Source organism: Periplaneta americana, chromosome 6, assembly GCF_040183065.1.
Source record: "Periplaneta americana isolate PAMFEO1 chromosome 6, P.americana_PAMFEO1_priV1, whole genome shotgun sequence".
Taxonomy (NCBI): domain Eukaryota; kingdom Metazoa; phylum Arthropoda; class Insecta; order Blattodea; family Blattidae; genus Periplaneta; species Periplaneta americana.
Window position 1 is genome coordinate 48,103,605 of NC_091122.1, and position 26,950 is coordinate 48,130,554.

The window sequence follows — 26,950 nt, forward strand, 5'->3', positions numbered from 1 at the left end:
CACAACTTTATGACTCCAGGATCAGTACAAATTTCCTAGTCATTGAGCCGAAAATAAATACTCCTAGGATTGCAACTTTATTAACTGCAGGAATAGTACAAATTGACCAAGAAGTGAAAGAAAGAAAGAAAGAAAGAAAGAAAGAAAGAAAGAAAGAAAGAAAGAAAGAAAGAAAGAAAGAAAGACATTCTCCTACGAGTAAAGACGAAAAAACTGTCTGTTAGACCGGGAAGGTTGTCATTCCAACAGTTTGCCTAGAACCACAGATCTACTGCTGCAGTGCTACTGTAGCCTCTTCGTAAATGTTCCGAGGACACTCCAAGCGAGATGGCAGGATATTGATGTGGTCCAGGTGCGCCTTTTGCTTATGGGGAATCTTGTTGTTGTTCCAGTCATTGACTTTCATTATTTCAATGAGAAGGGACTGCAAAGTGAGGAAGACATTCTTGAGCTTGTCGCGTGTCAACTGAGAGAAAGCTGTTCCAATGGCGGTGATCAACTCAACAATAGTTTCTGGAGCTGACTGATGCTGGAGAGACTGAATTCCTGGAAGTAACCCAGATCTAAAACATTCATATCCAAACTGTTTGGCGGTTGGCACACGTGGGGTCATTGGGAGCGATATGCGGACACGCATTGTCCTGCTGAACTGACACCTGAATTCTCCCTGTGCGCGGGTCAGGAGGCCATTTTGCATTTATTGCTGGGATTAATTTGGTGATGAGCATGGATCCACTTTCCAAAGATTGCCGCCCCCGTTGCCAAATGCACCGTGCTGTTCTTTTACTGATATGAAATTTCTCGGCCACACCTGCTATGGCACCTTTCTTCACTATGTCAGCTGTGGTGTTTTTCAATAAAGACTCTTATACCGCCTGCCGTTCACTGTCTGTAAGATTCTTGCTACCCCTGTCACTCATTACCGCCAGTTGTGTTCCCAAGATGTCCAAGTCTGTTCAAATGCACGTACTCACTGCAGGAGTATGCTCTACTAACGATTTCCAGCTTGCTTTGCTACACTGGTTTGTATACAGTGCCATACCGGTGAGTTGAAAACCAATACCCACTTTCGGTAATCTTCTAGGTGGTGTGTGTTGCTTGTCTCAATAAGATCACGTTATTGCTCTGCATAACCTTGTGCACTGATCTACTGCGCTTCTCCTCATGCGTGGACTTCTCGTTTGCCCCGTCGTCTGTAATTACTGTAATACCATTTCGGCGAACCAGACAATTATTATGGGACAGAGGGAGTATCTATGTATCTGCAGTGCCTGGGAAAAGTGACATAAGTCAGTTTCCACAAACCTTTTTTGTTAATTTATTGACAACTTACGGAACATCAGCTCGCTTGGAGAAAGAGACATAAGTATTTCTCCCATTACAATAATTCATACAGAAAAAAAATCAAATCGACATAAACCAGTGTAAGTTGTAGTTGATACAGCGTCGTTAAATAACCAACTAAAAAAAACTGCGGAGTTGCAAACTGTTAAGTGTCACATGTTTGGTAGGGGTGAAGAGGTTGAAGATGAGATCGAGTAACAAAAATCTGGCCATATTTCTAACATTATTTTGTACTTTGTGTCTTCACAACTTACTGCTGGCGAAACCAGATACCTTCAAATTTTATTTAACCACAATATATATTTCTAAGGAATGGATATCATGCGATACAAGTGTGATAAGTGCATTATAACAGAATCGAGGTAAGTTAGAGAAGACGAGACGAGATTCTGCTATGCACTTAACACATGTATTGCATACTATTTTTTGCCGATCTTAATAAAAAAAATAAATTATTATTAATCATTTTTAATTTTAATAAACAGTTTGGACACTAAAATTTACGACGACAACCTTCTTCATTTGTAGTATTGTTATTGTTCCGGCTTCATATAAACCGTAACAATTCTTATTTTTCAAGAATATATAGTCATTCATCATGAACAGAAACTCAAATATAAGTTACTGCTGTACTATTTTACATAAAATATGTTTTGGAGTCCTGTGTTTGTGGTACATTGCTGGATTATAATTTCCAAGATTTGAAATATATTTGTTTTCATTTTCCTTAGCAGAATGGTAAAATGTTTTTGAAACTATTTTGATATATTCAGGTATAGTTGATATTTCAAGGTCATCGTGCATTTGAACTTGAGTTGTATAAAAATCATATCCACCGATAATTCGTAATGCCTTATTTTGAACAACCTGCAAGTGATGCATAATAGTTCGGGGAGCAAGCCCCCATGCAGGAGCTGCATATGTCATTTGGCTGCGTACAGTATATACACTTTGTATAATGTCATTTTACCTTTCAAGGATAAATTTACACTTAATAGAAGTGGTATAAGTCGTTTCAGGCTATTCAGTGCTGTATACTTATTTTTTAATATATGATCTTTCCAATTTAGACGTGGGTGAAGTAGAAATATTTAGTTTTTTGTACATATGCTATTCTAAATTTATGGAGCATTAGCTGTGGTGGTGGCACTGGTCGACATGGCGAATTGACATGCTTTCCATTCCGCCAGGCTCTACATCCGCCTACAGTCAGGTTCAAGGCACAGGAACAACAGCCCGCTGAAGTCCACGCAGAAAAATGCAGAATTTATGAGCCCACACTTCCATTCTATTTGGAGAAATATCACCTCACCTCCATTGAAGTAGTTGGGCTAATGGTTGGCACTAGGGGCACAATACCTCGCCTCTTTGTCAGTTTCTGCAAGAAGTTCCAGCTGAACAACGACTTCATTCGTGATGTTTCCCTTACTGCTATCAGAGGATCACTTGCCATTTTAAAATACCACCTGTACTTTGTTTCCTAAGAAGGAAGAACTATGTTTAGGCCTGTTATGTGTATGCTATTATCTGTACTTAATTTCCCTTTTTTTGTTTGTTCCCTACATTTCTCTTTTGTGGTCTGTTTTTGTTTTCACTCTGTGTGTTTGTTATGCTTTGTCCAATGAGGCAGTCCCATTATTGGGAAAGCTGACAGCTTGTCCTTCTCTAAAGATAATAGCAATTGATTTCATGTTGTTTATTTTAATCTTCCAGGTTTTTGCCCACTTATCTATTAACTGAAGATGTTTCTGTACAGCTCTATATGCAGTTAATATGTTTATTTTTCGGCTGAAGATGACAGTGTCATCAGCATACATTGCCAGTCTAACATTTACATGTGTGATCGCCGTTGTTTGTTATTAAATTTGTCGATAGATGTCATTAGTAGCGGCCGGTGACTGAAATCCTCGGTACCCACTGATTAGATCTCCGTATCTTAACTTTCCCCTCAAAGTCAGGCTTTATACATCGGTCATAAGACCAGTTATGACATATGGTTGTGAAGTTTGGAATTCCGCTCATCCAAGAATCATCAGAAGACTACATGCAATTCAACGATCAGTCTCCTTAAAAGTCATTGGTGCTGACTATACCACATCAAAGGCACAGCTCCAAGATTGTTACAGATTGAATCATTTTATGATTTCATCACAAGAATTTCACATAACTTTTCTCGAAAGTTGCTGTATCATCCTAACCCTCTCATTCGAGCTCTGGCTACCTCAAGCGAAATTTGATTAATTAAATGCCTTCAAGAAAACGATAACTAAGTCGGAACCAAAAATCATTTTAATATCTCCTTATATTACTTTAAAGTAAAAGCCTTATTTATATATAAGGCTGAAACTTATGTACAAATCAACAGCAAGACAATAAAAAAAAACATGGTGAGGCCAAATGTAACTACTCTAAGTGCCTCTGATAGAAAATGTTTATTCATGATATTAATTATTATTGTTATTATATCTATATATAATTTGAACTGGTAATGGAAATTACGGGAAAATTGGCTGAACGGATTTTAATGAATGACTCCTCATTTTGAAGTTAGGAACCCAAAGATTTGCAGAAAAATAGTAGTTTTCAGTGAAATATCAATTTTCCTACATAATTTTCCTATTTCCCAAAATCCATCTGTCGTCAGTTTTGAAAATAAAAATAAAACATACACACTATTTTATTTTATTTTATTGTGCTTCCTCAAATTAGAGGCTGCCATTAGACAAAGCATACAAAATAAAATAAATGATGAAAGATAACAGAGTAACAAAAAAAAAAGTAAACAAGTACACAAAGAAACAAACAATGGCAATTTACAGAATAAAAAAAGTTACAAGTAAAGAAGCAATGAAAGCTAATAAGGGAAAGAAAAAATATAATGTTGCGTTAGTTTTTTCAGTACACTGAATTAGAGTCCATGTAGGTGGTTTCGTAAAAGTTTGACTGACTCTCTAATATTACACGAAGGCCATGACCTACAGGATTGTCAACATATTTAGAGCGAATCAGAGCAAATTCTGTGACATCATAATGACAATAATGTGTCGATCTTCATTTGTGTAATTTTATAATGTCTCTATAATTCGTTATTAAAAATTTTCAAGACTTGCTAAAATAATTTACAGGTCAGATTCTGTGGTGTGTAATTTTCTGAGTACAGCTGTGTATTGGATATTAAAAACTACGAAAATTGAGGTCGTTTGATGACATTATCACCATGAAAAGTGAAATATTATTATAGTTAATGCCATGATGTGAGTATCTGTCACTAATATACATATTAATGATATAGCCTATTGATGATATGAAGCTCAAATCTTTTGGAGTTATATAAGTAGACGTAGAGAATATCTTAAATTAGATCTTCATTTCTATAATTTACTGAGTGACAGCTGTATAATATATACAGTATATAAGTTAAAATAATTGTTATTAAAAATGAAATATTTTTATAGTTATTAATCAAGTGGTGTGAATCTTTTTCATAGATTTAATGGCGGTGTGATGTTGATATTAATAATATATGCGTGATTCTCTCCAGTAATGTCTGGAGAGAGCGCAAAAATTATAGTTCCTAAGGAAATACCAAAAAACATTACTTGCTGATAAAATAAGAGGTCTACAAGATTTTGTAGTCTCCCGATCATTTCAGCAAGACCTAGGATAAAATGATTCTATCCTCTACATTTCAATATAGTTCACGAAACATGCAGCAGCTATACCAAGATGCTATGTCTACTGTTCGAAAGCAATGACCTGAAATAGCTATTACTGCTTTACTCCCACATGAAAAATCCACTGATCGTCCTAACATTGTTAGTTACGTTTTCGCTTTTAAACTAAAAAACTGAAGATGGATAGGTTCAAGAATAAGTATTTGGCATAAAAACCATTCAGAGAGAGTATGTTTATGGAAGCAAATAACTTTAAAATGACTGGTAGGCTTATTCTTCATTGAAAATTAATCTGAAAAATTTTTATTTGAACTTCTAATGAACTTAGTTTGCAGCATTTGCTGGACAAGCCACTAGTTATTAATATAAATTATTACTGTATTATTATGCCTATTATTATTATTATTATTATTATTATTATTATTATTATTATTATCATCATTATTATTATTACTATTAATTAAATATAATACTGTCACTAACCAAATAAGTTGTTATGCTGTGAGTTTGTTTCAGTGATTGTGTGTTATGAAGCAACCCATATTATGCTCAGCTGAAAAAGTATATGTTGAAATTCCCCTGGAAATATTTTTCAGATCGCTGAAGCTCTCAATAGACACACTGTTCTTCCATTCTTTCTTTCCTTCCTTTTTATTTTTTCCTTTAACAGCAACAAACAAGTTCTATTTTTATATTGTTTTGCACCACATTACTACTTAACCATTTAGGTTGCCCATATCACGATGCGATAGAAACTCGCATTTTAAGGTTATCTGTCAGAAAAATTGTCAGCGATGGCATAGCCTTCTCGGTAGGCTATATCTTTATATAAAAGTTCCTTTCTTGCAATATCATTTCTTCTCGAAAAAGGACACTCTAACAATGGATTAACTAGGCCTACATCATCATTATTTCTCGCATCTATTTCTGTTTATATTTTCCCGAAACACATAACAACATTGAACCGCACTCACTACTGTACTACGAAGTAGGGGAGAGTTGGGTAGTATCGGACATCGGGTAATATTGGACAGTGAGTTTCTTTCATCTACAACCAAATGATAGTACCTGAATGACATGGTTACGTTTCTGTGATTTCGCATACAGAAACGTAACCATGTCATTCAGGTTCTACCATCTGTGGTAGATGATAGAAACGCACTGTCCGATATTACCCGATGTCCGATACTACCCAACTCTCCCCTACATTACAATACTAGGCTACAACACCTGTGGCCTTGTAGACTATAGTGTGAATTAATAATTATGAACCATGTACAGTAGAACCTCTATTATCCGTGATAATGAAAGGGATAGAATGAACGGTTAATCAAAAACATGGAATAATCCGTACCATGAAAGATTTTCGTAAATTAAATGAATAATAATTGACTTTAGGAATTTCCTCCGTGGTTTTCTCTTTAACACGCTAGATGGTGAATCAGAAGTTCACTAATTTAAGTTCAATTGTCAACGACGTGTCTTGAAGAGCAAAAGGAAACTCCTTGTAATGGCTTTCAGCAGAAAGATTGGAATAGTAGAGGTCTCATGTCATAGATTTACATACTTTATACACATTTTATCCTTGATTCTTATTAAATCGAGCACAGTTGTAACATCAGTTTCGTATTCTGATGCAAGATGAGGCAGTTTTCTCTTTCCCAAAACCACTAAAGTACCGGTATTTGCACTTTTTTCGACACTTAGCACGAACACGCTTTTTTTTTGACACTTATGAAATACATTTTGTCTTTAAGTTGTACAGTACGGCAACTTGAACTGTAGACCATACTGTGTAAGTGTAAAGATTTGTAATAACACTCTAGAAAAAAAATATGTACTAATATAACGTACAGTAGTACTTCATATATTCTGACAGACGAATAATCCACAAATCGGTTAATAGGGAGACGGATAATCGGGGTTCTACTGTATGTAAATTATATGTTACTGTATTCTGTGTAATTGCATCATTGCAAATGTATAAGTTACTCCTAAGGATGACTCGCGTCCTGACAATGCCCCAAACCTGGTCTCTACGAATACGAGCCACCACTAACCTCAGGGCTTTTACTTGTTAGTTGTTATGTAGTCTACAACACATTCAACTGTATTACTACCTATTCTCCAATATAATAGTTATATCACAGTTCGACGACTTTTTATTCTCAAGACTTAGGTCTTGGGCGAACCCTACTCAATTCCTATAACGTTACAAAGTGTGGTCAATTCTATCTTACAGTCCTTACACCACACCTTTCTGGTGGCAGCGACGGTGGTATAAAAAGAAGACAAACATCACGAGCGGACGTCGAAAACAACATCTGTGGGGAGCTATTCTATCATATTCTACAGTGGCTATTATTAAACAGATTACAAAATGCTCAGGTATGTACAATCAACATATTGCCTAATATTAGTGTAAATCATATTAACTGATTACATAAATTTTCTGTATACAGAATCAAAGTATGATAAAATACAATATGGTGTATTGATACAAACTGATTAATTAAAGAAAGAAAATTTCATCTAAATAAGAGGACTCAGGGAAGGATGTAAGAATAGGATAAAGGTGCCTAATTCCGTGATAAAATTTCAATTGACTGCCATGGAGTTGTGGTCTCTGACTTTCAAGTTTTTGAAATACCTAACAGATGCCAGGAGATGTCTTCTTTTCAATTCTATTGACTACCCGCCTTTTGAATAGAAGCAGTCGACTGCAGAAGCTTTTGTTCAGTGTAAGGTGGTTGCTGGTTGACCAGTAAGTTTTTTTTCTCTTGTGACCACTTCTGAAGAAACATTTTATATTTGAGGTAAGAATTAATATAGCATTATAAAAATATTGTTGTTGTTGTTTTCTAATGCCAGGCGTTTGACAATAAAGTCATTTGACCTCTTGCACTCCAATACTTTTCAAAGATATTATCATGGCCAGCCACTGAAGCACAGATTTTGAGGTGTTCCGAATCCATTTCTTGGTTTGAGTTGCACAATGGGCAGTTAGGGGACTGATATATTCCAATTCTATGCAGGTGTTTGGCCAAACAATCATGGCCTGTTGCCAATCTAAATGCAGCTACAGACGATTTTCGTGGTAAATCGGGAATTAACTGTGGATTTTGATGCAGAGAGTTCCATTTTTTCCCTTGGGATTGAGTTATCAAATTTTGTTTGTTGAAGTCTAAGTATGTAGATTTAATAAATCTCTTCACAGAGTAATGCGTAGATTTAGTAACAGGTCTGTAAGTAGCAGTGCTGCCCTTCTTTGCTAAAGCATCCGCATTCTCGTTTCCCAGGATTCCACAATGGGATGGTATCCATTAGAATACAATTCTTTTATTGATTGATATTAATTGAGAGAGCATTTTAGCTATTTCTGCTGTTTGAGATGAAGGTGTGTATTTAGAGACTATTGATAGAATAGCTGCTTTGGAGCCTGACAATATAACTGCATTCCTAAATTTATTGATATGAAATAGAAGATTCCTGAGACATTCACTTATTGCAATGATTTCACCATCAAAACTTGTTGTTCCATACCCAAGAGATCTATAAAGTGAGAAGAGACAGCACGTAACACCTGCACCGGCACCTTGTTCTCTGGAGATCAAGGATCCGTCAGTGTATAAATGAAGCCAGTTTTGTGGAGGGTACCTAATATTAATTGTCTCTAAAGACAATTGTTTTAGTATTTCAGTGTTTACTTCTGATTTTAGTATTTATTCTGTTAAATTTAGATTATATTCTATATTTAATAGAGTTAAAGGGTTTGGTTTAATTCGTAGGTTTTCTTTTAAATTCGGGATATTGATTTTCTGTTTTAATTCTTGAACAATGGATATGAAACTTTTTTGAGTTTTCAATCTACAGAGAGGACTGTATGATTGCCAATTGTTTCCTGGTAATCTAATAAGTTTTTCATATTGAATCAGTGCTTTTTCTTCTATTGTCATTTTGATGCTGTTAATATTAGTGAGGAATCTCATAGAATCTATTGGAGTTGTTTTGATTCCACCAGTAATGAGTCTGAGAGCTTGGTTTTGAACATATTCTATTTCGTTTATGAAAGGTGAAGTAATTAAAATTTCTCCGCAGTATGTCAGCACTGGCTGTATAAACATTTTGTATGTAGTGTTCAAAGTATTCCTAGAGCATCCCCGTTTCTTTCCTGCTAGTCTTTTTAGAAGGGAGAATCTTTTACGAGCTTTTTCAGAAATGTATTTCAAATGGTTGCTCCATGTTAACTTACTATCGAAAATAACTCCAAGATATTTGGATTTATAAGTCCTAGGAAGGTGTTGGCCATTGTATTGGATATTGAATTCTCTTTCTTTTTTACCAAGTGAAAATATTTGGTAGTTACTTTTGCTTAAATTGAGTGTCATCAAATTTGATGTATTCCATTCATGTAGTTGATTTAGAGCTTTAAGAGCAGAATTTTTAATTTTGTCTCTATGTCTGTAAGATCCAGAAGTCCACAAAACTATATCATCTGCAAATAGTGCATTATAAAAATGATATATTACTGTAGATTATAGTCAGTTGAATCAATGTGTACGATTATTTAAACATTATGAGGCAATAACAATGGTACAAGAGCTTTCCCATTTTCGGATTTATTTTCATATTTCTCCTTCCTGGCTCACTCGACCAGTGATGCCAACGCTAAATTATGAAAATTAATGTCTATGAAAGAAAATAGTTCGTGGAAAAATAATAGAAATAAGTTATAGAAAACCAATTATAATTATAATAAAATAATAGGGCATATATTTAACTTAATTACTGTTGTTAGGAATATAATGAGAAATAATTGTGTTATAATTCAATTTATTCCAATTTAATTTTGTATCGAATTTAACTTTCAGTTTATTTTGTTTATAATATATTAATATGTAATATGTATTCCTGTAGTTACACAAGTATTTTCTATGAAATTGGTTACTTAGGCCCTTCTTCTATGTTGTAATTTCTTGCTTAATCCATATTAAAACAATATACCATGACTTTAATGTGTTTTTCCAAATACTTGTTTGTTTTCTGAGCAGTTAATGAGGATTACTTTAGTGTCACGGAATTAGGATATCACTCACGGAATTAGGAAACCACTATCACGGAATTTGGATCCCTGTCACGGATTTAGGAGCCACTGTATAACAATGAAGAATGATATATTATATACCAAACTTGTGAAACTGTTGACACTAAATGTTGTGAAAACTGTAGCTAAAGGTCCAAATAACGTATTTAGGTGTTATTTGAAAAATTTTAATACAATTTTGGCATAAATATAGACTTTATTAAATATGTCACAGAATTAGGCAACTTTACCCTACTTGTTGCATTACCGCGCTGAATGGCGATACCAATGCGCTGACGTAGATATTGACTGCTTCGAGAGTCCCCAGAAAGCTGCACTAAACGTCTGCCTATGGTGGAGATAAGAGCTTTGGCTTCACTACACCATGATCCAAACGTTTCAACCGCAAAAGGAATAAAAATATAATTATCTGTAAGATGTTTATATTTATGATGTTTACTGGCAGCAGCACTTTCTGCTGCAGATTCTGGTGTCTTAGAGTTTGAAGACAGATGAGAAGGGGTCATTGTATCCACAGTCGTCATCTGCTGCCATGATTGTTTCACGAGGTGGAATCAACGTCGACCCTAGTCGCCTGGCTGTTTCAGCGTGGCTCTTCCTCTTTGGGGTGCCCGTTACCTGAAGATCTCCGGTATCTCCAGCTGTTAGCAACCTGCATAGAAGCTCACTGACCAGTTGCTGGTGACGAGGTCCAAGGATCGATGGCCAACTAGTGAAGAGATCCTTCATCTGGGTGAGTGTATTACTAGTCTCGAGAGACGTTGTTACAGGCATCCAACAAGGAAAACTCAGTGCGCAGAAACCAGTGGGCATGACTGTCTCGCGCAGATGACATATGCTCCCGTTCCCAGTATGTGATGTGTCCTGGGAAAGTATTGTATGTAATATGTCTGTGTTTCATATATTGTGTATCTATTTCTATGTATCTATTTTATCTCATATCTACGTATTTGTATATAACATAACTATGATTTTTATTATGTCATACACATTTAATGTAATATGTGTATTTTATGTCAGAATTATGTATATATTTTATGCAAGTATTTATACAGGGCTATAATATGTACGATTTAACTAAAGTCTGTATGATGAATCTTGTCTCACTGTGAAAAGAGAGAGAAAGGAGATATGTCTTACCTCGTCTGTTTTGTTATTGCGATGGGGGTAGTGAAGTGATGCTAGTGGCGGAAGCGACTAGTTGATACATTCTGTAGCGCAAAATAAAGTAACAATATATCTCTCTTCCTACTGTATAGTTCCGTCACTGAGCTTGTCTTTCAAGAAGCTGAGTTCCGGTAGCCTGTACAATAACAAGGTTTTGAAAGGAATACTGAAAATTTACAACCCTCCTATAATCTCCACCCTCATTTGAAGGGACTTGTTTTTATTGCTACTGAGACAAGTTAAACCTTACCAGGTATACAGCCCTATTATACCTTCGGGTAAAATAGGGTTCTATAACCTTGGAAATTCAATAATAATATTATTAAGAATAGCCAATACAATCAGAGATCAAAGGAAAGAGCAAGGGAGGGAGAAGACTCAGATAGTGACAATGAAATGCAAATATTTTCTATGAATCCTAGTAGGTACCAACCTGATCCTAATGTCACAATAGCTGATGTCTCCCAAGCCCTTCAACAAATAAAGGCAAAATCCCATAAATCCATCCCTGCAGTCGTCTCAAAATCTCTCTTATCATCCAGAAAACAGAAAGAATGGGATAAAGTAAAAGTTTAACCTCTTAGAAGTTGGTCAAACTTTTAATAGGAAGGGAAGTGTGGAATAATATTGTAACCCTTGTAGACTGTAGTGTGAATTAATAATTATGAACCATGTATTTAAATTACAGTGGAAGCTCTTACGTTCGACAGAAATCAAGTTCGACATCCTATAGTTCGATTGCTTACGTAGGAGAATTAGACACGCCCCTATACGGGTACTAAGAAATGGGTTTGCGAATTGAATGGGAATTGGTTCTGTGTCTTGTAGTGATACTTTTGTTAAAGGAAAACAGAATATTTTATTGATTAGGACATCCATATTGATCACTGATTTTAAATTAATGAACTCTTCTTTCTCTATTTGAGAATTGTGCCGTTTGTGAGACGGAATTGTCGAAACCCACTGTGGTACTAGAAGAGCATACACAAGTCTTGGGGCGGGCAAGAAATGCAAAGTACAGTACTGTATTCGTTGATGGATAACCAATAAGAATTTGTATTCATTTCACATACCATGGCTTAAACTAGATAAGAAAAGAAATTTACATTCACTTCTCCTTCTCTTCGAAATCTTGAACTCTTCTATTTCTTCGTACCTGTCGTCTCGCTTCACTTACCTTTCTTCCCACCACAATCTGCTCTCGCCATGAAACAATACTAACAATACCATCCCATCGCACCTCCTCATACTCATCCTCTTTCACAATAGCCCTGCGTCCACACCTGTGGAGTAACGGCTAGCGCGTCTGGTCGCGAAACCAGGTGGCACGGGTTCGATTCCCAGTCGGGGCAAGTTACCTGGTTGAGGTTTTTTCCGGGGTTTTCCCTCAACCCAATATGAGCAAATGCTGGGTAACTTTCGGTGCTGGACTCCGGACTCATTTCACCCGCATTATCACCTTCATCTCATTCAGACGCTAAATAACCTATGATGTTGACAAAGCGTCGTAAAATAACCTACTAAAATAAAAAAATAAAACAATAGCCCTGCCAAAACTCTGGAATTCGTTACCTGCTAGCATCAGGGACTGTCGAAATAAAATTCAATTCAAACGCAAACTTACTAGGCACTGGGTCAGTAATTGAGACTCGTTCAGACATGGTTTCTTGTAAATAGTTCTCTTAATCTATCACAAAATATTTCAATATCCGGTAATTTCATCACTATAGAATTTTGTTATTGTAGGTTTAATTTGTAATTCAGTATATACAAAAATATTCTTTGTTCTTAACTTCTATGATAAAATGTCTAGCTTTCATTAATCAGGTATTCTTGTCGCACTTTAATTTTTATTGTAATTGTAATTGTAAATTTAATGTTAACTGTAATTTTATTGTTCATGTTATAGTTGTAATCCCCTGGTAGAGGGGCAGAGAAGGCCTGACGGCCTTATCTCTACCAGGTTAAATAAATAAATACTAATATTAATACTATCCCTATTGGACTGAACTTTCAATTCTGCTTTGTCAACCTTAGGAGAATCCACTCTATATGTTACTATATTGTGTGTAATTGCATCATTGCAAATTATAAGTTACCCCTAAGGATGGTGGTGACTGCATAGAAAGCTATCTCCCTTTCACCCACGCGTTACTCTCTCACCCCTTTGAGTTATTTTTGGACTCTTTAGGGCTGCGTTCCCTAAAATATTAGTATACATGGTCATGTGGAACTAAAACGTCTATCGTACTGCACGTGACTACAACCCCTAAACATTACCATGTATGGTCATGTTTAGACATGGACTTGCGTCCTGACAACGCCCCAAACCTGGACTATATAATACGAGTCACCACTAACCTCAGGGCTTTTACTCGTTAGTTGTCATGTAGTCTACAACACATTCAACTGTATTACTACCTATTCTCCAATATAACAGTTATACCACAGTTCGACGACTTCTTATTCTCAAGAACCCTATACTCAATTCCTGTAACTTTACGAAGTGTGGTCAATTCTACCTTACAACACACACCCACGCTTAAGTCATAAACTAAGACATAAGGGGAGAGAACAGTGTGGTGTCTGCCTGCTAAACAGCGGGAATTTTTATGTTATTTATGGCCTGTTTAGGAAGACAAGTCACCACTGCTATACCCACCTTATTCTACCCTTGAGGCCGGTCCATGAAAGGGAGGAGTGAAAGCTGACCAGGCCACGAGGCCAGACGAATTGTGTCTTAGCTACACCGTTTCAAGTACAACCTCAAAGCCCGCGGAAACATACGAAATGCAGAAACCAGACCCAACACGAGCGATCCTGCCCTCAGGAACAAATTTACTGCAAAACAGGTCTATATTCATCACAAAGTTTTCAAATACTTCTACAGCGATATATGCTTCATTCAAATGACTAATATATTAAATCAAAACACAAAACTTGATTTCAATTAAGACAAGTGACTGAGGCCTGGCCTCACTTGCCTCAGTCAATCAGCCGCCACTGGGTTTCATTCATTTATTATAGGTGACATTCATTTGTTATTATTCGACGATTGAGAAAATACTGTAATAAAATAAATTATAGACAGTTTAGTTTTGTCTTCAAAGAAGTAGATAGGTGACACTGTAATCATACATCAGTATTAATAAATAGCATATAGAAAATGATTGTAGGTGAGACATTAATTGTACAGCAGTGTAAATAAATTGCATATCGGTATAGGTTAATGCTTGAATGTGTATTTTACTCTGAGAGGATAAAAAGAAAGGAGGGAGTACTTCAAGCCAAATATGCTTGAAATTGGTGCGACGGATATGACGTCAAAGTATACCTTTTACGCCTCATAATCCACCGCGAAATACCGCCAATTCCATCCATCGAATGGTTCTACAGCTCATGTTTGAGCCTTGACCTGCCGAATTTTTTGCCTCCATAAATCTCTATTTTGCGCTGCCAGCTTCCAATTTCTGCAATGTAGTAGACTAGCCGCATCCTCCATGATATCTTCCCATCTCTTCATGGGTCTTCCAGGACGGCGAGTTCCATGAAAACTAGCTCTAAGGGCTTTTTTTGGTAGACGATCCAGAGGTAATTTTTGTACATGATCTGCCCATTGGAGTTTTTTAATTTTTATATAGGTGAGTATATCGCAGTTTCTATAATAATTCATATATATATATATATATATATATATATATATATCCTATATTCCTGATTTATGTTTACAGGTCCAAATATTTTCCTAAGTATTTTCTTTTCAAAGCTACCAATAGCTTCCTCAGCCCTTCTGGTAAGACACCATGTTTCGCAGCCATACATGAGAACAGTTCTTATGAGTGTTTTATAAAAGTCTTGTTTTAGTTGCCGTCTGGACGTCCCGATTACTCATAACCTGGTGTAGGGAATAATAAATTTTATTGGCCGATCTTATGCGCTTTTGGATCTCATTAAAAAGGACATTATTATTGGTGATCCTTGAGCCTAAGTAGTCAAAACTATCAACCACGGTTATCTCTGGTTCACCGATCATAAGTTGCCGGCTATTTCTAATTGCCTGTGTTTTGGTTTGATTGATATTAAGACCTATGTCCTTAGTGGCCTCTTTCAATTCATTGTAGGTTTCGTGTATAGCCTTGATATTTCTACTTAATATGCATATATCATCCTCATAGCCAATTACTTGAGTGGTCTGGTAGTCCAGAGTACTTTTCATATTGATAAAGAGCTTTCTTATTGCATATTCCAGTACTACGTTGAACAGGCATGGGGCCAGCCCATCACCTTGTTTGAGTCCCTGTTCTATGTCAAAGGGGTGTGTTAATTGAGTTTGAATTTTGACCTGAACTATTGTTCCTTTCATCGTTGTTTGTACTAATTTTATAAGTTTACATGGAATATCAAATTCTTGCATAATCCTGTAAATTTGCTTCCGATTTATGCTGTCGTAGGCTTGTTTGAAGTCTATATAGATTTGGTAGACACCGCCAATTGCCAAATATTAAATTGCTACTATCGGTTTTGGTCATACGTAAACGGATTAGAATGGATCTGGAGGTAACAGGACTACTAGCAGATTATTATATCAATTGTATGTTTCACTATATATTTATTAAAAGTGGTATGGTTGTGACATGGACTGAACACTTCATTCCTTCACATGTTAAAGCATAGGGGGACATATCAACGGACATATTCTACAGTTGAGCCGAACAGAATATTAGCTTATTTATAAAAAATAACACCTGCTGAACTCGACCACGCAACTATGAATTATGTAGACTTCTAGGAGAGCCAAATATAATCAATACAGTTAAAACTAGCAGATTGAGGTGGGCAGGACATGTAATACGCATGGACCCAAGTGAACCTTGCAAAAAAATTGTAATAACAAATCCGGGAGGTCAGAGAAGACGAGGTCGACCGCACTTGCGATGGATTGATGGAGTGGAAGAGGATGCCAGAAAGTTGGGGTGCAAGAATTGGAAAGCTGCTACACAAGATAGAGACAGATGGCGACAATTACTAAGGGAGGCCCAGGCCCACCAAGGGCTGTAGCGTCAATGATGATGATGATGATGAACTCGACCACACTTTTGAAATATTCACAACAACACGAAACAATTTGTAATCGTAATAATATGAACAAAACAGTTGATAAACACACCGGAAAAAGAGATGAACTATGGGTAATTTGACGGCCATACTAAAGTCTGTGTGATGTATCTTGTCTCACTGTGAAAAGAGAGAGAAAGGTGATATATCTTACTTCGTCTGTATTGTTATGGCGATGGGGGAGTGGAGCGGCGCCGTCCATCCATCCATCCAGTGGCGGAAGGGACTAGTTGATACATTCTGTAGCGCAAAATAAAAGTACAAAATATCTCTCTTCGTACTGTGTAGTTCCGTCACTGAGCTTGTCTTTCAAGAAATTGAGTTCCGGTAGCCTGTACAATAACAAGGTTTTGAAAAGAATCCTGAAAATTTACAATCCTCCTATAATCTCCACTCTCATTTGAAGGGACTTGGTTTTATTGCTACTGAGACAAGATAAACTTTACCAGGTATAGTACACCTTTTTGGTTCCATCATTTCAAGCTTATGGCGCGGAGTTGATTTTACTCCATGGATGTTTTCGAATTTAGCCACGACCCCACGAGTGGCGCTCAGAACAACAACCGGATAAAGCTCTATATAGACAGAGTACCGCAAAGGTCGATGGTGGACCCAAGCGCTCGCTCTATTAACATTGCTGGAATAGGGAAATTGATGCGCTCTCTCAGTTTTTATGCTGTAAATTACATTCTAGAGCACTGATAATAATTGTAAATATACTGACATGTAGCTAAATGTCTCACGCATGACACTATGAACTTTTAAATGTAATATCTCAATTAGAAGCGTTGCAAATACATGTTATTCGTGTATCAGTTCTGGCAAGAAGGGAGAGCAAATATATAATGTAGGCGTACTGCAAGTATTATTCCATGATATGTTTTGAACTAGGAAACTCAGGCAGACCATAACACTCTTGTTTTACAAGTAGAATTTTAAGAAGTAGATTATGTAGTTTGATGGCAGTTGCTTACATACAATATCGAACAGAATACATGAAATAAGGTGACTGGCCTATTCAGTTTCAGTGGAACTCTTTACTTTCATATTTGTTTGCAATATTCTCCAATAAAAGCTCAATAGTTTAGTAATTTTAATACGTTTGTTTTTAAAGCAAACACAAACTATAGATAAATAAATTAGAACATTGAAATAAAATTATTTGAAGCAAATACTCGAATATAAAATTATTATAATCATGGCCATTTTCGGTCACTCTCAGTAAAATGCGTTGCCTGAAATATGTTTGTAAGGCTAGCATTAATTGTCGAGATTGATGAAAGAAGTGTGTAGCTAAAAATGCAGTTACGAGAAAATTAGTAAAAAAATGCACCAATAAAAAATTTAGTTAAAATTCTCATACTTTCATGAACGAATCTTTACAATAGTTCGTAGGTGAAATTACACTTTACACAATTTTTTAATGGTTTAATAATAATAATAATAATAATAATAATAATAATAATAATAATAATAATAATAATAATAATAATGGCTTTATTTAACCTGGCAGAGTTAAGGCCGTAAGGCCTTCTCTTACACTCAACCAGGATTGAAACTTCCTTACATAGTTGAACAACAGCTGGATCGGAATTAAGTAATTACATACTGATACGATTTAGGTACACAATGAAATCAAAATAGGTAGTTCCATAAAAATTTACCTCATACAATAAAAATAAACATAGTGGAATACATATTAATGTTGTTAGAATGAAATACTAATCACACAAAAACAGAAGTTACAGTAAAAATAAAACTAACACATTGGAATACATATTAGTATTAGATTACAAGTAAGTAAGATTCACATAATTAAAGCAGAAACCGACTATTGAATAAAATGTACACAATAAAAAATAGACTAGTAATAATAAATAATATAAAACAACACAGTGGGATACATATTGGAGTTAAGTGATAAATAAACACGATTTACATGATTACACAATAAAAATAAGGGACAAAAAATAAAAATAAATACAGTGGAATACATTGCATTAAATATTTGCAACGTGTTAGGTCTGGCAACTCATCATAAGATATTTTTATAATTTCCATTTAAAAGAAAATAAAGTTCGGCAGCCCTTGGCTTCATGTAGCAGAGAATTCCAGTGACGAGAAGTAGCAATAGTGAAAGCTGGTTTAGTAACCTAATTTTATTATTAGGCCTATGGTTTCTCATTTTCTTGAGTTACGTCCTTATTCCAGTTTCAGATGCTTGTTTTTAATAAAATAGTGTAATATCAAGGTTTATGACTTAGTTCGAACTATTGTTACATTCTACAGGCACCAGAGAATCATATTATGCAGTAATTATCTGAAATAAGTACGTAACCTGACTTAGGGGGTTCTTCCATCCATATTGTCAATTTTAACATTGTAATCTTTATAATGGGACCTAAATTACTTCAAAGTTCGAACTGTGTCTCTCATTTCAACACTTCTACTACCACACTTTGCACTACTCCTCGATTTATCATGCCCTTTTAATTAATAACAAAATAATATTTTGTTTAATTTCATTTAGGAATATCTGTAATATGTTCGGAGACTTATTCAGAGGATAGTTTTTAGTTATACTGGTCAATAATAATGTGTTGTAACTTTACATTGAAAATCTCCTCTTCGCTATGTAGCATACATGATCGTAAAAGGGGAAGAGTTTTGTTGAATACAGTATTCGGAAAGGCAGAGTCATAAAAGGGGAAGAAAAATATTGACTTTCGTAAGCAGTAACTAAAGAGAGATGTTGAAAGGAAACTAATTTTTAGAGCTCAAGTAATGTTTTTTTTTTTTTTTTTTCTAGTGATCCTCAAACAGCCAAAGTGGAAGAATGATGGACACCGAATTTCTAAAACGAAACATTGAAAGGGTCATCCAACTCACTTACCGCGTTACGAAAACAATAACTTTAAAAATGGGTAACTCCCTTTCTTTATATAGAATGAGTATCTACTTTTCAGAAATGTTGAAGGGCAAGGTCTGCCGTTTTTCCTTCTTTTCATTGAACTTGTGAGACTGTCATGTCTCGTTTTTACAGTTTTATTTCTCTCCCAATTCTAAGTGCACGTGTAACAAAGGTTTTAGGCCTATTTTAAAGAATCTTAAATGTGTCCATTTTCCTTTCAAAATAAAGAATTTTTTTGTCCCTCAACTTTCTAAAATCCTTCTCCAGCACTACTTTGACTTTAAACGTCAGTTTTTTTGTCTGACACCTTCAGTCTGATAGTCTCTCTCGACTGTTCTACGTTAGTTTGTGTTAAGTTAGTGCGAAATGTTAAGTATACGTTTTTCGAACAGTGAAAATGGATCCTTTTGTAGGGAAAAACGCATAGGGTTTAATGACAAAAAATATCATTATTAGTTATTAATATTCATCCATGTGTTTGTGTTAAAAATCTGTGCAACGTGTGTATGAAAAACCGTGTGGCTAAAGTTTCTAGCATAATAAACTTACGAAATATTAAGTTTATTAATTTTCGTACAGTGCCATTTCTATGGATCGGTGGCTAATAAAAACAATAAAGGTGACAAAGAAAAAAATCAGAATACCGTCATCGCCTGGATGTTGCACCAGACAGAGAATTCAACTTTGTTCAATTTTCCCCTACTTCAGAGAAATTTGTCAGACGAGGTAACAGCAACTTCCTCCATGATAGAAATTATAAAGTATTATTTTCATAGCTGTGCATGCAATTACTGAAATTCAGTGGCGGCTCGTGGGTATTGAATTCAGGAGGGCTGCATACAAAAATAAACTATGCAATTTACCTTATTTAAATATTAGTTCCATGCGCCTTATCTTGTAGATTGCAATCTTTTGAATCATCCTCGTATTAAAATCCAATATGTCGTTTAACATAGTCTTTACAATGGAAAACATGGCTAATGCGGTCAGTCTCTCTTCTCTCACCGTATTTCTAAGATAGGATTTTACTCTCTTCAAACACGAAAAGCAACGTTCTTGTTCGGAAGTTGCCATTGGTATGGTGATAGCTATGCATAGTAGTTTCACAACTTCTGAAAATGAGGCCTGCAAGTTCTCAGATAGAAGAAACTGCGAGAGCTTGACTGCGTCACTGATATTTCTGAATTCTTGTCTCTGATACAACACAGTGAGTTCCGTTTTTAGTTTGTCTTTATCGAACATTAGAAAAAACTTCACACATATATTTAGGTCATTTTCAGGAAATGAACTTTTGTAGCATTCAAATTTTTCTTGACACAGAAAAGAAGATAATATCAGATGATCGGAATCGGGTGTTCGCTTGTGTGATAATGAGGTCACACATTTCCTTGGCTACCGCAACCCTTGTCTGAATCCCTTCGACCTTACGACGTTTTTTTAGGGTTTTCATTTTCACAGATCTCGCTGCTCAACTGTGCACTCTTCCGTATTGTCTGTATGGCGTCGCCCGTGTGCCGGAATTTTGTCCCGCAGGGTTCTTTTAAATGCCAGTAAATCTACTGACATGAGCCTGTCTCATTTAAACACACTTAAATGCCATCGACCTGGGCTGGGATCGAACCCGCAACCGACTATGCTACCGAGGCCGATTCTGCGCTTGCCTCATTTATTGTGATATTATTACATGTTTGAGATTCCATTATATTTTTAAAACATTCTAGCGGTGGCTCCTTTTTCTCATGAACAACATTTACTGTTCTTATTTTAAAACTCCATCTTGTTGCCCCAGCTGATATAAAGTCTTTGCAACACATTAATCTAATACAGAATTTGTGGAGATCGAGAGAAGAAAGCAGGGATACTGGATAAATTAGCTAAAAATATGCGAGCTTTGTAGGCTATTTTGTTTAGCGGCTCTTTCCATTATGAGATTCAACTGATGGGCACTTAATTTCACATTTCTCCTGAATTGTTAAGGTTCTGAACTGAACAGACTGTAAATATTGTACAGAATTAAACATTGTTGCACTTGTTATACTCACAACATTAAAGAAAATATATATCTTTTTTATTATTTATGAAATTGTAATTATTATTATTATTATTATTATTATTATTATTATTATTATTATTATTATTATTATTATTATTATTATTATAACTGTGCATTAAGAAAAGTAAAAATAAAAATTAATGATTTGTTTTTTTTTTTTATTATGTAATAGAGAGAACAGAAATTACATACCATATGTTTTAAATGTTATGTTATTTTTTTTTTTTAGTTGGCTACCATGTCTTTATAACTTTATGTACGAAAACGAAGTGTTGTATTCTATCACTGCCATCGTGATCTAGACCAGGCCGTAATGCAGGTTGTGTGACGTCACTCGATGAGTCGGGCTTTTCTATTTGAGTATACGGAGCTGAGTGAAATATAGCGTGTCAGCGCTCAATTTTATTTAGTGTAATGTGTGTATAAGACCCCTTCACACTTCTTATTGCATAATATGTTGCAGAAATAATTACAAAACTGTGTTATTTTAATGTGAACGGAGTTTTACATGTTAACATAACCTGGTTGCATCAACATTTTAAGTTTGGAATGGAAGCTATTTTGAGATTTAATAAAGAAGAAAGAATTATTTATATTGATTTTAATTTAGCACATCTACCTTCCTTACTTGTAGGTACAAAATTTACCACAGTCCCTCCTATGAAATTAGTGTATGTACAGTTGTGTGTTAACCTGGTAGATTAGATAAATACAATTCATTACAACCCAGTATAGTAGGGAACAAATAAATAATACAATTAAATTTTTATTCAATGTAATATGTGCATAAGTTCCATTTATGTGTTGCATAATGTGGCAGGAATAATAAATAAAACTGTGTTATTTTTATGTGAAGAGAATTTACCATGTTAACATAACCTATCTGCGTCAACATTTTAGGTTAAAGTTGAGAACGAAAACTGTTTTGAGATTTAATAAAGAAGAATATATTTTAGGATAAACTTCAGAACACGGTTACCGTCCTTACTTATAGGTAGAAAATTCACCACAGTCCCTCCTATGAAATGTACATACGTTATATTACTTAGTAGCGCTGAGGTATAGTTCCGGTAATTTCTGAACTGAAAACAGTTGAATTTATTTTTTGTGGAGATGCATTTGATCCTATAAGCAAGGCATATTAAAATCCTGAACGAACCGAACTAATTTGTATATGCAAGATGTATGAATACGAAGGGAACTACCTCAGCGCTAGTTTAGCCCTAGTAACATATTAAACTAATCAGACTTCAGACTGGAGTACCGTCTGAAACGAATAAATACAATTGAAGTGTAGACAAATTGCATTTATAAGTTATACGTAGCGTTATGCTTAATTATAATGCATAATTGCGAATATTACTGATAGAATAAACATAACCTATAACTTCAACACATTAAAATATGCGTGCGATGCAACTGAAAATTGTTGAAACGTGCATAAATGAATGTGCAAGAATTTCGTAATGAAGCATGAGTGCTTTATTTCAACTAATTACAATTCTAGATTACTGTAACAGTAATGAAAACTATAGGGTATAATTTTTCGTAATATACTATATGCATCTCGTTTTTAGTTCAAATTGTGTATATTATCAAACGTCGTATTATTTACTCGTATAATGTAGGTTGTTCACAAATAAAAAGGGCGCAATAATTTAAATTTAATAAGACAAATACGGTAAACTAGCAATAATGGATTAGACAAGAGTAACATCGATAACGCTGCACTTAGGCCTAATCACAACTTACTTCACATGCCAGTCAATGTTTCACTTTCACGTATATATTATTACACATATTTAGCCTACTGTTTATAAGACCAAAAATTCACTTAACCACATAAGGACGCAATATTTAATCGAAATAAAGGCAGGTATAACACATACGAACTTTGCCTGCAACAACGTAATTTTCACACCAAAAATAATATTATACCTTAAATTGCAAGTAAATTGTGTCTCAAGTGTCTCACAATCACGGTTTAAAATTTTACTGACGCAATTACACTGCATTTCAGAGAAATATATGTTATTCTTCATGCACTGCAACTAATTCATATGGTTGAAAGACCGCCTTTCGCGATCAGCTGTTAAGCGAGTCACGTGGTCTGCCTTACGGCCTGTATTAGATCACGATGGCAGTGATTCTATCCTTGTAGTCAACAGCTGTTTAATTACCAACATTAATAGAGTTGGGTCGATTCGTGAACGAATCGTTCATTCGAACGGCTAATAATAAAGAATCGTAAGAATCGATTCGTGGTAAGGAATCGGCATGGTATCGTAACCCACGATTCTATTCGTTGTTTGATGTAACCTGTCAACGGACATTTCCGAACCGTGTCGAATGCTCCCGAGCGAGAGTGAAATCAAAATATGTACTGCATTTGTTAAGTATGGAAAATAATGAACACAAACCTGAAATTTGCATAGTTAAATAGAGATGTAATGCAAGAAATGTACTTCATAATAAGGTTCAGTTGATAAATTATAATTTAGAGACATTATCTTGGGTAATTTTGTAGACTAATGGAGTTCATACTGAATGGTTCCAGCCAATGAGAAAGAGACAATCCAATGTCTCGCCTCTTATGCCATCTATGAGAGAGATGTAGAACGTTTTTGTTCTACGCGTGGTTTGCAAAGGAAAGTGTCTTGCGACGATTCAAAAGAATAGTTTGAATCGTAGACTGGGAAGAATCGTGAACTCGTTGACGATTCAAAAGAATAGTTGGAATCGCAGACTGAGAAGAATCGTGAACGAATCGTTAGAATCGATTCGTAATGTGTGATTGAATCGTTGGAATCGACATCTGAAAAAGAATCGTGTTGCCCAACTCTACACTACAGTAGAACCTCTATTATCCGTGTTAATGAAGGAGGTAGACTGAACGGTTAATCGAAAAAATCGGATAATCCGTACTGTAAAAGATTTCGTAAATTAAAAGAATAATACTTACACTTTCGTAATTTCCTGTATGGTCCTGTATTGAACACGCTAGTGGTAGTGGATCAGAATTTCGCTGATTTAAGTCTGGTTGTTAACAACGGGTTTTTAAGGGGCAAGGAAAGTCCTTGTAATGGCTGTCTGTGGAAAGATAGGAACAGTGGACGTCTCGTGTTATAGATTTACATAATTTATACACGTTATCCTTATTTTTATTAAATTTCTCACAGTTGTGATTCCAATCTCGTATTCTGAGAGGAGCCACAGTTTCTCGTCCCCCAAACCACTCAGCTATTTGCACTTTTTATACCTAGAATAACACGATTTCCTTCGATACTCCCGAAAGAATTTTATATAGAAGTTATAGAGTACCACAACTAAAACAGTAGACCATACTATGTAAGAATACAGTCTTGTAGTAACCCTCTCTAAAAAATAACGTGCTAATATAATGTACAGTACTTCATACATAACTGTAGGCCTAGCAAAAAAAAAAAACGCGATAGAAAGACAGTCGGATAATCCGCCAATCGGTTAATAGAGAAACGGATAATCGGAGTTCTACTGTATATGCATTTCTGGATTCGCCATACGTGCTACATGCCCTGCCCATCTCAGACGTCTGGATTTAATGTTCCTAATTATGTCAGGTGAAGAATACAATGCGTGCAGTTCTGTGTTGTGTAACTTTCTCCATTCTCCCGTAACTTCATCCCTATTAGCCCCAAATATTTTCCTAAGAACCTTATTCTCAACTACCCTTAACCAATGTTCCTCTCTCAAAGTGAGAGTCCAAGTTTCACAACCATAAAGAACAACCGGTAATATAACTGTTTTATAAATTCTAGCTTTCAGATTTTTCGACAGCAGATTGGATGACAAAAGCTTCTCAACCGAATAATAACAGGCATTTCCCATATTTATTCTGTGTTTAATTTCCTCCCGAGATATTCTTTCTATGGCGGAAAAAAAATACAAAAATAAATTAAAACTCTATTTCTACCGACAGATGACACTATTAGCTTGAAGAATATATGAAAATCTCAAAATGACATTTTTTTTAGTATTGTTACTCTTCTTGCCAAAGTGCGAATTTTGTTAAAGTTATTTCATTCCGTAACAAATATCTTCATTGAGAAAAAAATTATATATATATATTTTTTTTTTCAGATGAGATAAAAGGAGACAGTGTGGGGTAATTAGAACACACTTTTCCAAATTGTTATAGAATTACGAAGATTAAAGACGAGACAGAAATATTTTGTTTTAGATTTTGGGTTGTAAAGTAGCGCTTCAGAAATGGTATACTTTACAGTTGAAAACTTCATCAAAGAAAATAGTAGGCGTATTAATTTTACTACTATACTACTACTACTACTACCACCACCACCACCACCACCACCACCACCACCACCACCACCACCACCACCACCACCACCACCACCACCACCACCACCACCACCACCACCACCACCACCACCACCACCACCACCACCACCACTATTGATATTACAGCTGTGCAATAGTCGCCTTTAAGGGGTTAGGTGTAGCTTACAGCAGTAATTTTTTTGGAAATACTAGTATTCAACATTTTTCCCCCCATTACTGTATCTTGTACAATAATGAAAATTGGTATGTGTAAAACACTTTCCTTCTGCTATATGAAAAAAAAATATTTTTACGATTAAAAAAATATTTATATATATTTTTTCAAAATTCAAATTTTACTGTGCAGTGATGAAGCGTTTCCCTTATAACTCATAAATTGTTAACTTTTTCATATTCTCTCTCTTTTATTTTATTGCTGAAACTCATGTTTAAAATATCATGCTCTTTCAACTCCATTTCTTAATAAACAATATATTTTTTTTTAAATTTTGTGTTAGATATTTGACCATTTTTTAAAATGAATTTATTTTTATCAGACAATCTATCAAAGGTAGAGAAGTGGTCTTGCGTCATATTGTAGTATTACATGCATAAATACACACAAAAAATTTCATCACAGAATGTGGGATACTTTTTGAGTTATGAAGGAAACGCTTCATCACTGCACAGTGATCTTTGAATTTTGGAAAAAAAAATAAAAAATAAATAAATAAATAATTTTTTTCAAATCGTAAAAATATATTTATCACATAGCAGAAGGACAGTGTTTTACACATACTGATTTTCATTATTGTACAAGATAGAGTAATGGAGGAAAAAAAAAAAGTTGAACATTTCCAAAATTTTACTTCTTTAAGCTGTACCTAACCCCTTAAGATCACGAGACAGCGCCACAAGGGTTCAGTGCATTTTTATAAACTTTATCAACTTTTAAACACACTGTATATGAAGAATTGATGTTTACAATCTGTCTTCTTATTGATAAAGTTTTCTTTTTCTCCATCTCCGCCGCATGCAAGCACTAGTATCTGGGCACGCATTGCTTGCCTGTCCCACTGGTAAGTGTTTTCCTTGTTATCGGAGTTGTGACAACTTTGACAACTTCTTTATGCCAGGATGTTTGGAAACAAATTAATATGGGACTCCAACAACTGCTATCGATTCTCCAGAAGTCTGTTTTCACAGCGAAATAATGAGCCCCGGTCAAGCCCCGACGTCGGTTACTAGGCGACCAGTGTCTTCCG